This window comes from Lithobates pipiens, unplaced genomic scaffold (genome assembly GCF_037356315.1).
Source record: "Lithobates pipiens isolate NorthernLeopardFrog02 unplaced genomic scaffold, aLitPip1_a1.2 Scaffold_10, whole genome shotgun sequence".
Taxonomy (NCBI): Eukaryota; Metazoa; Chordata; class Amphibia; order Anura; family Ranidae; genus Lithobates; species Lithobates pipiens.
Genome location: NW_027507686.1, coordinates 182732903 through 182746680, shown reverse-complemented (window position 1 = coordinate 182746680; position 13778 = coordinate 182732903). Strand labels below are relative to the sequence as shown.

Here is a 13778-nt window from a genome sequence, read left to right as displayed (position 1 = left end):
TGTGACTGCTGCATTATGGCAGACACATCGGACATTTTTGACACATTTTTGGGACCACTGTCATTTATACAGCAATCAGTGCTATTTAAATGCACTGATTCCTGTGTATATGACACTGGCAGTGAAGAAGTTAACCACTAGGGGGTAGGGAGGGGTGGTTATGCGTGACGTGTGTGTGTTTTTTTAACTGTTGTGGGCGTGGCTTGGCATATGACGTCACTGATCGTTTTTCCCTATAACAGGGAACAGATGATCGGTGACTGCCACACTAGGAAGCACGGGGAGAGGTTTGTTTACACAGTTCTCTCCTCGTTCTTCAGCTCTGTGACCCGATCGCGGGACACCAGCGGCGATCGGGGCCGCGGGTCCCACAGGTCCCGCGGCCATGGTCACGGAGCTCAGGACCGGGTCGCGAGCGCGCGCGACCCACGGCTAGGCACTTAAAGAGCAACGTATCTGTACGTTGATGGGCCCAGCCGTGCCATTCTGCCGATGTAAATGTGCAGGAGGCGGTCCTTAAGCGGTTAATATGGTCTACTGACCGTGGTTTTAGAAAGGAATAAAATGGGAAGGGTTACATATTCCAAAGCTTGATTAAAGAAGAGCAAAAATGACAATTAATAACAATACGTGGGTTTTTCCACACAATATGCAACTACATCATATTTTTCAGTGAAACAGGCATATGTCTACATGACTAAATGTCATGTCAGAGTGTTTCTAAATTTTCCTAAACAATAGTCTTTAACCGCCTTTCTTATCTCATTAGTCTAAACTTATTTTAGCATGAACACGCATTTCTAAGTCAGTCTCAGATAATAAGAATATTAGAAAAAAGACATGGAAACTTACAGAACAGACATTTAGAAACATCATTAACCACATGCCGACCGGCGCACGGTGATATACGTCGGCAGAATGGCACGGACAGGCAAATGGGCGTACAGATACGTCCCCTTGCCACCGTGCCATCGCGTGCGTGGCAGTCAGGACCTCAGTGAGTCTGATCGCGGGTCCCGTGGATTTGATCGCCACGGGATTACCGGCGATCGTCTCACTGGGAGGAAGAACGAGAACATGTTAATGTAAACAAGCATGTCCCTGTTCTGCCTAGAGACAGAGTCTCTGATCTCTGCTCCCTGTGATCGGAGCAGAGATCAGTGATGTGTCATACACAGCCACGCCTCCCCACAGTTAGAAACACTCCCCAAGGCTCACTTAACCCCTATACTGCCACCTAGTGGTTAACCCCTTCACTGCCAGTGTCATTTACACAGGAATCAGTGCATTTGTATAGCACTGATTGCTGTATAAATGACAATGGTCCCAAAAATGTGTCAAAAATGTCCGATGTGTGCACCATAATGTTGCAGTCACGATAAAAATCGCTGATCGCCGCTATTACTATACTACTACATTAGTGAAACAAAAATCATTAATAAAAATGCTATAAAACTATCTCCTATTTTGTAAACGCTATAACTTTTGCGCAAACCAATCAATAATTGCTTATTACATTTTTTTTTACCAAAAATATGTAGAAGAATACGTATCGGCCTAAACTGAGGAAAACATTTTTTTAAATATATTTTTGGGGGATATATATTATAGCAAAATGTCGGTTTATAGCGCAAAAAGTAAAAACCGCAGAGGGGATTGAATACCACCAAAAGAAAGCTCTATTTGTGGGAAAAAAGGATGTTGATTTTGTTTGGGAGCCACGTCGCACGACCGCACAATTGTCAGTTAAAGCGATGCAGTGCTGAATCACAAAAAGGGGCCTGGTCCTTTGGCTGCAAATTGGTCCAGGGCTTAAGTGGTTAAAAGGTAGTATAGTTTGAACCTGTCTCGTGTGCGAGTCACTCTGTACTTCCAGAATATTTCTGTGGGAGCCATCAAGCGGTCTTCATGGTCCCTTACAGTCACTGGGGACTGTATTGCACATAGCATGTGTAGGAGGGGGCCAAGAAAAGGTTAAAAAAAATATTCTAGTGACAATGTAACAGAATGATTGGATCAGCAGCTGCAGCCACTGATCCATTCACTCTGTGCCCAGTCATAAATACTGATCTCTCTACTTCCCCAATGGCATGGGAAGGGTTTGGCTGGGTACAGCTCCTCTGTGTACTCTGCCATCTAATGACAGCTGAGTACACTGCAAAAACCTGGCGGATCAGCCGCCAGATTGGCTAATTATCCAGTGCTGTTCATAGACAGCACTGGGCAAATAAAGGTCCACCGATCCACCACTAAAAAAAATACCTTGATATAAAAGGGGTTAAATAGAACTACAGGCAAATATTACAAATAACAGACATGTTTTTTCTTCAGCCTTCACCCAACAAATGGTTGAACACAATAGGAAGAGAAGGGCATATAAGTGGGCACATAGAACATAACAGCAACTATAGGAGTAGGGTATTATATATATAGTATATGTGGGGCATATAGAAAATATGCATTGTGTTTTGCTTTAAATAATTCTAAAAGAAAAAAAAAACTGTTTTCAAAGATGAACAAAACAAAATGTGATGTTCTGACTACTTTTAAAGTTTATAATTCTAGTAATGAAGCCTTTGTTAAAAATATATACATTTTAATTCAGGACCTCTTTAGGTAACATGATAGATTATACCTTTTGTGTCTATCTTGGCCATCTCATCTGTCATTCCATATTCCTATTCCTGCTTGTCTAATGAGTTGCTCTGTAAATTAAGAAACACATTAATATTAACATGTTGGCACAAGTCAAATCTTTTAAATAATTGTATTTTGCATAAAGCATATGCAAATATTTTGACCAAGCATATTCATTTTGAAAAGGATATTAAGGTACATTATACATTATTGTGCACAGCACACCATTTCTGCACTGCAGTTTTTGTTTTTTTAATTCACAGTATACAATATATACAAATTTAGAGAGATGAGGTATTTTTGATCCATAAATAAAAAAATGACAGTGAATGATATCAGAGACACAAATTGCAATTGCATAAGGAAATATGAGGCAATTTTGATCCAGAAATAAAGATTATTGTGGATTATTTAAGCAACATACTATTTTAATGTTAATTAAATATTTAAATAATGAAATATTTAAATATACAGTTTTTGTAGCTGTTGACTTTTAATAAGAACAAAAAGGACTGGAGCTCCTCTTGAACCTTTATAAAGATGGACCAGTCAACAGTGGGGACAGGTAGCATCTTCTTTTCTGTCACAAAACCTCCCACTGCACTGAATGTACATACCACCAGGGCGGCTCTATTGTGTGAAGCGACGTACCTGTACATCATTTTGTGCACTAGACGGTGGGGGCACATGCTGATTGGACAGAGGTGAGCCAATCACCGGATCCAGCGAACCCAATCTATGACAGCCACCCGTAATTGCTCCCCAGAGAGTCAGAACGGCAATCTGCCTATGTAAACAAGACAAATCGCCATTTTCACAGGGAAGAAGATGGAGATCTTGTGTTCTTGCTAAGCATCCAGTCAGGCCACTCCCCACATTTAGCAAGCACCTCCTAGGGACACACTTAACCCTTTGATTGCCCCGATGTTAAACCCTTCCCTGCCAGTGTCATTAGTACAGTAACAGTGCATAACTTTAGCACTGATCACTGTAATAATGTCACTGGCAGTGTTAATTCTGTCGTCTAAAACACTTTCGTTGACTAAATTAATACTATTTTAGTCAACTACTGGTATGTAGTGCACGCTAAACCTATATACCATAAATAATAAAATATTTGATTTTTCACTCCAGCAGTATATAATGAGTTTAAAATTTGTAGAGAAATGCTTAAATAATGGATTACAATTTAACTACACCCATTTGATTTTAGACAACTAAAATTAGTTTTAGTTGACTAAAATGTACTGAAGATTTAGTTGACTAAAAATGACTAAAACTAAAACAATTGCAGAAGATTAAAATGGGACTAAAACTAAATATGCCATTTTAGTCAAAAGACTTTGGCCCCTTTCACATGGGGTGGATCTGCTGAACGGACTTCGCTAGCTCAGCAGGGGTTCACTCCATTGATCCCTGCTGTGCAGGATGACAGGTCCATCTCTGCTCACTGTGCAGGGACGGACCTGTCAGAGCTCCGCTGTTCTCTATGGCGAGATCAGATGAAAATGGACAGCCTGTCCATTTTCATCAGATTCGATCTCCTGGACGAATGGCGAACGTATCGGTATCCATCTGTTTTGAGCGGATCTTGTTGGTTAGGATGGCAGGTGGGTGTTTTTCTATCCTTGAATCACAATGGGTTCTCCTTTTACTGTCGTTGTCTCTCAGCAGATGCGGGAGCACTTCTACTGACAGAACCCCCCGGGCTCTCCTCACCCACTGAAGATGGCTCGTGGAGGAGGGACACGACACGACACCTTCTATGACAGGACAAGCGGCAAAGTCTACAGTGCGAGGAGGCGACACTTCCCCGGACCATCCACCCTTATACATCAGTGCAACTGCAATGACACCATCACACACCTGCACTGCTGACACAGAAAATACATTTAGTTCCAGGGACACAGGGGAGAAGAAGCGGTTACTGCCAGTGTGTTTGGTCTATATGCGGTTACCTCTTTACCACAAGGTAAGAGGCCACTACTTACTAGTGTGTACCTACACGAAGAGGAGACACTATTATTCCTTCAGCATTCCATTTGTGACACCTGCATCCTTGAATGCTTAGTCACCTAAAGAAGAATATCATTTTATAGACTGTTGTCACCTTTATATTTGCATCTTTTGTACATTGCAGGCTGGCATGAATTTATTTGAATATATGACTAGCATCTACTTTGCTATCTATTCGGCACTGTCGGTGTGTTACATACTCTGCATTTTTTTACTTTGCACTACGGTTTACGCAGTGCATTCACACTCAGCACGTGAGGTTTTATATTGCTGAAAATTTGCTATTGCTAATTGTGCATTTTTGCAATTAACGATCAACATACACTCTGTTATTATTCATTTTGCACTTTATTGCTTTTTTTGCACCCTTAACACTTATAATACTGATTGGATGTATTTGCACTATTGATTCTCAGGTTTATTTATTTTTTGCACTTTGCATCTAATATTCTTTGCACTTTGCACTTTGATGTCACCATTTATTTATTTAGATATTTATCTATTTTTTAAATGTCACGGTTCATATGAAACTGTTATTTACAGGTGCCATTAGCAATTTTTACACTTTTGCACATGAATGGTCATTCATTCCGTCTTACTTTTATATGATTTTCTATATTATTTTACGTATAGTATAGTATTATTTATGCGGAGGAATTAGCAAAATCCTTTGCACTCTGCACCTTATTACATCTGCACTGCTACCATTAGCAGTATATCTTTCCGATCTGATATATACTTTGTACTGCTACCTTTAGCACCTGTTATTTTACTGCGAGGAGCACATTACTGATTTGTACTGCTCCCTTAGCAGGATATTTTCTGACTTCATTCGGAATAGCGCAGCACCACTTCTTTACACATTTGACTACTTGGTGGGTATGGTTTGACCCACATTTGGTGTCTGCAGCAGTTCCATGCCTTTGTACATGGTAGCGCAGGAATAACTACACAATAAGACTAAAATTAAATCAAAATTTGCTGCCAAAATTAACACTGGTCACTGGTTCCCAAAAAAGTGTTGAAACTGTCAGTTAGGTGTCAGATTTGTCTGCAATGTCACAGTCCCGAAAAAATTGCTGATCTCCACCATTACTAGTAAAAAATAAAAAATAATAATAAGAATGCTATAAATAGATCCCATAGTTTGTAGACGCTATAAGTTTTGCGCAAACCAATCAATACAGGCATACCCCACTTTTAAGTACACAATGGGGTTTATTTACTAAAGTTAGAAAGTGCAAAATCAGGCTCACTTCTGCATAGAAACCAATGAGCTTCCAGGTTTTATTACCAAAGCTTAATTGAACAAGCTTGGGTTAGAAGCTCATTGGTTTCTATGCATAAGTGAACCTGATTTTGCATTTTCCAGCTTTAGTAAATAAACCCCATTGTGTACTTAAAAGTGGGGTATGCCTGTATACGCTTTACCAAAAATATGTAGCAGAATACATATTGGCCTAAATTGATGAAGACATTTGATTTTTTTAAAAGATTATTATTGGATGTATTAGCATACAGCAGAAAATAAAAAATATTTATTTTTTTGTTCAAAAATTTCTCTTTTTTTTGTTTATAGTGAAAAAAATTAAAATCGCAGAGGTGATCAAATACTACCAAAAGAAAGCTCTATTTGATGGAAAAAAGGACATCAATTTTATTTGGCTACAGCATTACACAACCGCACAATTGTCAGTTAAAGTAAAGAAGTGCCATATCACAAAAAATGGCCTGGTCATTAAGGGGGAGAGACCTTCCAGGGCTGAAATGGTTAGGTATAGACACTGGCTGAGCAGCCCAGCAGCTCGACTGCATTCTGAAAATCCATTTGTCGGTGTACACATCCGGTGCAATCACTGATCATATGTGTATTAATATGTGTATTGATCTGCCTTTAAGACCCCTTTCACACCACACCGCTGGATTTGCGGCGGATTTGCGGCGCATTTCGGCCGCTAGCGGGGCGCTTTTACCCCCGCTAGCGGCCAAGAATAGTGGCGTTTTGCCAGCGGTATCACAGCGCTGCCCCATTGATTTCAATGGGGTGCAGCGGTGGAGGAGCAGTAAACACACCGCTCCTTCACCACTCCAAAGAAGCTGCTGGCAGGACTTTTCCCTGATGTCCTGCCAGCGCACCACTGTAGTGTGAAAGCCCTCGGGGCTTTCACACTATACACAATGGTGCAGCTTCTTTCGGGCGGATTGCAGGCGCTATTTCTAATGCTATAGCGCTTGCAAAACGCCCTGGTGTGAAAGGGGTCTAAATCCTGGATCCTCAATGTTGCTGAGATCAATGGTGTCCTAAAACATCTTACCCCATCCACATTCCAACTCCCTGGAAGCCTGCCCTATCTTCTCCACCTCACTGTCAGCACCCCAATCAACCTTCTCATCCTACTCATGCTCCTTTGGAGACTGGTGCTGTTTCATAAGGTAAAGTCTGGATATAATGGACCCTGGTCTAGTAAAACACAGAATGTTTGCTCCATCAGGAACTGGCCAAAGTCCTCTGCCACTTCTCTATTCTAATCTTGCTTTAGGGAAGTAGAAAAAAAAGAAAGAGATTGCATTCTTTCACAGTTTTATCTGAGAGCAAACACTAACTTCCTATCCACGTGGCCAACATGTGCGGCTTCATTTCATTAAGAGTTTAAAATAGTGTATGATCCAATTTGGTCCCTCTTCTCCTCAATATCCGGTTTTTGAGACAGTCCACAGAGCTTTAACACAAGGATATGTATTTTTATCCATGTGACTAATTTTCTACTAATTTTCTATTTTACTAATTACAACTGAAAATAACTGTCACTTTTTTGAAAATAAGTATCTCTATCCTGATTTGTTAGCTTTGCGAATTGAGGCTTTTGCATGGTGTATGTGGGTATACAAGTTGGAATGTCTACCTGTGCAATAGAAAGGTCCTGCCTAAGGTGCTTGTTGTTGGCATTTTGGAATAAAAATATGCATTGCAGTATGCTACCAGAAATGGTATATGCATGCAAAAGTCTTTTTTTGAAAAGTTTTAATTTATCTTTATGAAGAGTCACTCAAGGTTGAAACACCATATGTAGTTTTTATTTTGAGTCAAAATGGATAACATGTAAAAATCTGTGGTCTGTGCTGGAAACAGTTTTGGACTAAACTAGTAGACATGTGCATTCGTTTTCATCTGAATGCATTTTCATCCGAATTTCGGGGATTTTCCTTATCATTTTAACAAACGATAACGAACGTGCAAAATCCAAAAACTGAAAGATCCGACATAAACAAATGCTTTATTTTCATTTTCGTTGTGACAACAGTTAGACTTAGATAGGAGATCTGACATGACGCTGACAATAACAATCTGCGTCCATCGAACCTGTGGTCGAATGTGCCTAACCTTTGCTCTATTAGCCCAGGATTATTCTACATAGAGAGAAAAGATTCGACATAGAGAGAATAGATGTAACATTATAGAGACAACAGCAAAAAAGGTTGAATGTGCCTAACCTTAGCTCTATTAGTCCAACATTATTCTACATAGAGAGAAAAGATTCAACATTATAGAGACAACAGCAAAAAAAGTAGAATGTGCCTAACCTAACTCTATTAGTTCAAGATTATTCGACATAGAGAGAAAAGATTCGACATGAAGATTCGACGAAGCAGTTGCTGCGAGTGGACATTTTATTGTCAAATGCTCTGCCCACAGGCTATAGAAGAATTCTAATGTTGGTTGACTAGTAATAATAATTCATAAATATAATTATTACTAGTGTCATACAACATTAGAATTCTACTATAGCTTGTAGGCGGAACATTCGACCGAACAGTCGAATCTTCTTAGAACATGCAACAGACACTATAAGCCTTCAATGACAGATTTGACCTTAGTTATTTTGGATTTTTGGACGAATGCATTATTTAAAGAAACAAAATAAATAAAAACGAATTTAGGGAGTAACTAAATAAATAAATTTTTCGGATGAAAACAAAATTCCGAAAAAAAAAATATTTCAGTGTGCACATGTCTATAAACTAGTATTTACTGCCTTCTAGTGGTAAATAGCAGATCCAATTTCCCTGATGTGTACAGGTATTGTCATATTCAGCAATGACTGCATGTTATTAAGCAATCCCTGCAAAACTGACAAGGGAAGACCTGTCCCAGATTATCCCATCTGATTGTTATTGTTCTTACTCAAGATAAAATGATACCAGAGTCTCCAATAATGCAATATTCACCTAACCAAGAATATTTAGCCATTCTGAAAATGAATGTTTTTGGAAAGGTGGTTTGCATAAACAAGCTTAATTTCAGCATTTTAAAGTATCCTTTAACCAAAGTCCAGTATATTTGGAATAATAAATTATCCATCAAGGATTTTTTTTAAATTACATAGAAACATTATACTTTGCTTCAAAGTATGTATCAAGAACACATAACTTAATCATTCACATATGTTTTTGTTCTTATATAAGGAGGTTTTAATATTTTATATATGGAATTATCTCCAAGATATACTGGGCAAGGTCAGCAACTTTGAAAAGCTCAAGTCTGGATTTTACTAGCTGTGGGGAGCTATGCTTACTAAAATTTGTGATTTTGATCATGCTTATGTGATCGGTATAATTCAGCACATGTACACACGGTCGGAAATTCTGACGGAAAAGGTCCGATCGGATTATATGGTCGGAAAATCCAATCGTGTCTGGGCTCTATCGGACTTTTTCCGTCAGAAATTCTGACGAAAAAAATTTGAGAGCAGGATCTAAAATTTTCCAACAAAAAAATCCGATCTGACTTTTTCCAATCGTTTGTAGAGAATTCCGACGGACAAAGTACCACGCATGCTCAGATCAAATTACGAGACCAAAGCTATTGGCTACTAGCCTCTACGTAGTCCAGTCGTATGTAACAAATGTCACCTCATTCCGAAAGATCGGATTTTCCGACAACTTTGTCCGACTGTGTGTATGCAACACCAGTTTCGGACAAAATCTGTCTGAAAAAAATCCAAAGGATTTTGTGGTCAGAATGTCCGACCGTGTGTACAGGGCATAACAGCTTAATCCCTCCCCACCTTTTTAATTAGAATCATATACCAAAAATTGAACAGCCCTCCCAGAGACAGTGTTTGGTAACTAGATACTAATCAGTTATGGGGATGGAACCCATGCTTACAAATTACAAGCATGTGGATATTACATTTCCATTTTCAAGACATCTCCCTGGCATCACATTAGCAGGAATTAGCTAGACAAGCAAAGGGGGTATGCTTAAGCAATTAAATCCAAGGAGTTGCCTGCAAGAACCTTTTGGCAATAGTGGTAAGAGAAGAGAGTTCAACATGGTTGTAAAACAATCGAAAAAAAAGCATGCATGGTGGACCAACCCAAACTGCCTTGCAGATGGTCTCCGCTGATACTCATCTGAAAGCTGCCCAAGAATTTGAAATACTGCTCTGTCTCTGCAATGACTGTTCACTTTATAGCTTATTGATACTGTATGAGGTTCTAATTGAATGGGGGAAGTTAGTGATTAACCCATTAGCATGATGCCAGGGAAATGTCAAGAAATTATATTTAACCAAACTAAAGGGAACCGGATTCCACATGGCATTCCCAAGCCACTGGCTGGGTTTTTAGGCCAGTAAAAAGCACAGTTCAGTTCACAGTTCTACCTTCTAGTGTTTTCTGCATCAATCTTCACTCTTTCAGGTCCACTGCATTTGTTTTACTCTCTATGAGATATGTCACCTTTTAAATACTTACAGCATACAGCATAACACAGATATTTACCTTAGACACCAGAAGAAATTCCCAGTTTGGAAAATACTGCTTTGACAAGAAAAATAAAAATATTTTAATAACAAAGCCTTTATGGAAACTGATTACATAAAGATGTATTTATTTATGTTGGAGACTTTCCAAAAAGATACAGCTTACATATATGTTTTAAAGTGGTTGTAAACCCTTACAACACACTTTGACCTACAGGTAAGCCTAGATTAAGGCTTACCTGTAGGTCCAAGAAATATCTCCTAAACCTACAATGTTTAGGAGATATTTGCCGAAAGACAGGCACCGCTGTCTACGGCGCATATGCCGCGCGTGGCGGCTCCCATGGGCATGTGCGGGAGTGACGTCATCGCGGCTTCGCCAAATGACAGCGGCGGAGCGGCGAGACCCACCGAGAAGATGGATGCGCCGGACTACAGGGGACATCGGTGACATCACTGGCTCCTGTGTCAGGTAAGTGACACATAATGGACAACTATGCGATGCATAGTAGTCCATTATGCTTTACCTTTGCAGGGAATGAAAGAGTTTACTTCCTCTTTAAAAAGGACCATATTAAAAAAATGGTTTATGCTGATTACTGCATTTGGTTAAAATGTGCAAAAAGGGTATTATTTTATTATTATTATTTTATTTTGTGCATACCTTTATTTATATTTATCTTCACATTTACATGCAGACATAGCTGTACAGTGACAATGATGATGGCAGAGACTGTTAAAAACTATGACACTGCCAGGGTGCTTGAGCATAACTATTTTTAGAATGATTTAAACCATGTATGTAAATTGTGATCACCCCCTGGCATTGTTATAGTCTGTCAATTAAAATTAAAATGAATTAATTTGTACAATTAAAAGAGAAGTATGGTTAAAGCTTTTTTGGCTATACTTCTCCTATGGATCACAGCAATCAAGTTTGTTCTGCACTGTGACCCATTTTTAGCCGACAGTGGGCTAACATTGCTCAGCCAGTCCAGGCTCTGGATCTATCCCGACTTTACAGTCTGGATGCACCCGTACACCTGGACCAGCAGCTGGACTGCTGGAACACTGAGCCAGCTTCTTCATCCCCTTCCCAGCCCGGGGCTCCAGTGAGGAGCACTGGAGGGGCAGAGCTGAGAGCCAGTGACTGTCACTCTCTGCTTGGAATGTAGGGGAGAACTGACCACACAGTTGAATTTGATTGCTTATTTCTCAGTTCAGAGGAGATGGGGGACAGATGCAGCATGGGAACAATGCTGCATCACCTAGATAAGTATACTTTTTTTTGTAAAACCAATTTATTGAATATAGTCATAAAATGCTTTAATTCATAAAGTTATAAGAGTATAGCATTTATATATTTTATGAATATTGTCCTTTAATCATTGGTAAATTCAGATATATTCCTCCTGGGTAAATGACATTTATGGTAAAATATTTAACTTATGCCTCATCACTAGTTTTAAAACTGATAATTTTACTTACATAATAAAATATTTATTGGAAAACATTTAAATTCAAATCCACATTTCAAATCAAAAATTATTTGAAATACCCTGACACAACCTAAGAATAACTTGGCAAATACTTTAAATGGTTTGAGTAAATTTGGGTTCAGGTAACTAAGTATATTTTTCACCAAGCATAACGGAGTAAGACATCTCCTAGCTCCTTTAATGTTTTCACCCAAGATGTGAACTTTGAGTGAAAGTTGGGTTAATCTTGTGTAAAAAAAAAGGATGTTTGTAACATACCCACATCTGCAATAGGTCTGGCATGGTAAAACCAGGTTTGTGACAGCTATATATAAAAATTTCCTGGCTTAAACAAAAAAAATCGATAAAACATATTCTGGCTTCATCTTAATTCCCAAGGGTATATTGCTGCTAAACCTGCGTTTGCTTAAAATACCATATCCATATCCATGCAAGAGAAACATGATTGTATCTTGCATGGGATTTAATCATGGATTAACTTCTCTAGTCTTATAATCAACATGTTGTGTTCAACAACTTACAATTAACGTCTTCCAAACAATATAGCAAATGCCTAGCCATCCATTCTGTAAGAACATAGATTTTTGTTTTCCTATTCATAACAAAACACGCTTTATAAACTTTTCATAAAACTAGCATATACATAATTGAAGTGAGGTTATAAATACGTGAAGTATTTATTATTATACTTGTGCCCCTATTTAATTGGAGAGGATGTTTTACAGCAAATGGACAGTCAATGCACTTGAAAAAATATTTAAGATTTATAACAGAATTATAAAAATGGTAGATTTCAGATATATTCAGACAAGGAGTCTAGTGTCATAAATATAAAATCATAAGCACATACACTATTAATTTGATCTAATTTTTTAATACTGTACGATATACCATATAGGCTGTATTTATGATCTGGTAGCTAAATGTAATTTTGTAAAATCAACATACATGTATTTATATATGCTATTCACTTTTTGCATTTAACATATCCATATAACAAAACTCTGCACATAAAAAAACACCTGCAATGTTGAGAATGCATGTAAATACAGAAAATCAGACATCACCAGTCTTCAAAATTACAAGTTATGCATTTACACACCTTGACTCACATACATTCATGAACAAATTATACTGTACCTCGTGTAATACATATGTTGAATGTCAGCAGTAGGCTATATCACCTTCATATGGGAAAAGAATGGAAAAATTGAGGTCTGGCTTTTTGTAAAGACAAAACACACAAATACAAGGATGAATGTGAAGTGTTGACATTTATTTGACACTGAAACAAATGGCTGGAGACACCCCTGGCAAGTCTATGTGATGTCCAGGGAAAGACCCTGCCCCACCCTTCTATGGGAACTGCTGGGCTACACGAAAAAAAGAAAAGCATTGCATCAGAAGGCATAGTAAATTGTATAAAGCAAATTGCTACAAAAAGTAGTTTACTTTACCCTTTACAATCATTATATATTTTTGATTCTATATTTCTGGACTCGATGAAAGATTTGTTATATTCATTTTGCCGATCAGATTTGTAGTTCTACTGTATCTTATTACTGTTGATTAAGAACATTCTTCACTGAAATATTTAATACATATGTCATTTTAATACAACCCTATAAAAATAGAATAACTGGAGTCAAAGTGCTCCATTGCGTTATATGTTAGGGTGCATTATAGAATGATTCCAATTGTAATAACTCTTATTTATTGGGGTAGTTGGCTATTGTACTTGCAGATATCATGAGAAGAATGATATGATCTTCACTCAATAAACTTTTGCAATGAGCGAAGCACTACAGCTTTGTATACACTGGTAGAATTTTGAACAAAAATTTGGATTTGGAATTGATGG

General features: G+C 38.3%; 1 long non-coding RNA gene across 3 annotated transcripts in view; it reads right to left on the bottom strand.

The window, feature by feature from the left end:
- LOC143936089 (uncharacterized) overlaps positions 1-13194 on the bottom strand; it is a 144110-nt gene extending 130916 nt beyond the window's left edge. The window contains exons 1-3 of one of the 3 annotated variants that reach the window (XR_013263613.1): positions 13058-13194; positions 10438-10473; positions 2636-2705 (exon numbers count right to left, since the gene is read on the bottom strand). This is a non-coding gene — a long non-coding RNA (uncharacterized LOC143936089). Of the gene's footprint in view, positions 1-2635; positions 2706-10437; positions 10477-13057 lie in introns of all 3 variants that reach the window. The other 2 variants (XR_013263614.1, XR_013263615.1) reach the window with 2 other exon arrangements.
- Between the last annotated feature and the right edge of the window lie 584 nt (positions 13195-13778).